General features: G+C 34.0%; 1 pseudogene; it reads left to right on the top strand.

Annotated features, from left to right (window-relative positions):
• The first annotated feature begins 1,091 nt into the window (after nucleotides 1-1,091).
• On the top strand, nucleotides 1,092-2,036 carry LOC103547522 (olfactory receptor 5P6-like; annotated as a pseudogene).
• Nucleotides 2,037-2,172: the final 136 nt, after the last annotated feature.

Below are 2,172 nucleotides of genomic sequence, written 5' to 3'. Positions count from 1 at the left end.
ATGTTGAAACTAATATTATTTCATTTTGTAATAGCCCAATTAGAAAACATTGTTACATTAGGAAGTGATTTGATGTATTTGAATAAATGTACTTTAATTATATCCGAGATCTTAAACATATGAAATTTTGCATAGTAATTAGATTGATATTTCAAACTACTTGGCAAAAAATATTTTTGTTGCAAATATTAAAAATTTATAATAAATTTATAATTGCTGACTTCATTTATAACCTAAATTTGAAACTCCTTTCTATTTCTCCTTTGTCCCATTAGGGAAATTTTTTTCTCCTTTTAAAAAATGATCTTGATTTTCCAATAGAAATTGTGAACTTTGTGGTTAACTAGGCACTTATTTTATACGTAGCTGTCAGAAACTAGAATGGGTAATTTATTATCTACCCATTTCCAAGAAACTTGACTTCATCACAAGTAGTATTTAATTTCATTTATAGAAAATTACTAAAGGAGTGGAGCGAATTTAAATTGCTTGAGATTCACATCTTGATCCCACCATTTGCTAATGTAAATTTAGATAAATTAGTCAACATTGTCAGTTTCTTCATCTATAAATAAAATTAATGTACTTAGAATTATTTCATGTAAATTAAAATAGAACTCTAAATATAAAGCTCTTCATTTTATATCCTTTACATCCTTCATCGTCCATATCCTTTTGTAAGCATAAAATAAGCTAGTTATTACTCAAGTCTCCATTACATAATAATACATTTGTATACTTTTATCTTTTGTGTTGTAAATATCATTCCTGCTTGCTATTCTCATAATGCTTATGTTTTTTCATGTTTAGTTTTAAAGCAAATTTAAGTATGTTTTATAAATATATAAAGGGGAAAGATATACATTATTTGAAGCATGTTTTTGGCTAAAAACAATTTTTAAAATATACAAGATTAATTACACAAAAATATATGAACTCTAGACTCTGAAGTAAAAAAAAGTCCAAACTTAGCTCGAATGATTTGTTTAAATAATGTCTATGTGTATTAATGAAATGAAACCATTAAATTTACAACTTCTTTAATATGATCTTACATCACAGGTTCATTTGGGTAGCAGCTACGTTGTGTCATGGATGCACTGGGGGATAGAAACCGCACTGAAGTGACAGGGTTCATTTTATTGGGCTTAACTGACGATCCAATCCTTCGAGTCATTCTCTTCATGATCATCCTGTGTATCTACCTGGTGACCATATCTGGCAATCTCAGCACGATCATTCTTATCAGAATCTCTTCTCAGCTCCATCATCCTATGTATTTTTTTCTGAGCCACTTGGCTTTGGCTGACATAGGCTATTCATCTTCTGTCACACCCAATATGCTTATAAACTTCCTGGTGGAGAAAAATACCATCTCCTATTTTGGATGTGCCACCCAACTTGGTTCTGTTGCTTTCTTTGGGGCAACTGAATGCTTCCTTCTGGCTGCCATGGCATATGATCGCTTTATGGCAATCTGCAGCCCATTGCTGTATGCCACCAAAATGTCCACACAAGTCTGTGTTCAATTGCTTGTATTGGCTTACATAGGTGGCTTCTACAATGCTTTCTCTTTTACTATTTGTGTCTATTGTTTACTCTTCTGTGGACCAAATTGAGTCAATCATTTTTTCTGTGATTTTACCCCTTTAGTTGAACTCTCCTGTTCTGATATGAGTATCCCCGCAGTTGTCCCCTCTTATATGGTTGGCTTTATCATTGTGGTCACAGTGTTTGTCATAGCTGTTTCCTACATCTACATCCTCATCACCATCCTGAAGATGCACTCCACTGAGGGACGCCGAAAGGCCTTCTCCACCTGTGCCTCACACCTCACAGCTGTCACTCTGTACTATGGGACCATCACATTCATTTATGTGCTGCCCAAGTCTTACTACACAACTGACCAGAACAAAGTAGTGTCCGTGTTCTACATGGTGGTGATCCCTATGTTGAACCCCCTCATCTACAGCCTCAGGAACAATGAGATTAAGGGGGCTCTGAAGAGAGAGCTTGCTAGAAAAATATTTTCTTAGTGAAGCCTGTTATTTTGTAGGGTTTGATATCATAATATCCCATAAATACAATAATAAAAGAAAATTGAATGTCTGTGGTCTATCAGTCCATACGTTATTTCATTAGCCAGTGTGGAGCTTTTTAGTAAATAGAGGG

This window comes from Equus przewalskii, chromosome 6 (genome assembly GCF_037783145.1).
Source record: "Equus przewalskii isolate Varuska chromosome 6, EquPr2, whole genome shotgun sequence".
NCBI lineage: Eukaryota > Metazoa > Chordata > Mammalia > Perissodactyla > Equidae > Equus > Equus przewalskii.
This window is presented reverse-complemented; position numbering and strand designations above follow the sequence as displayed.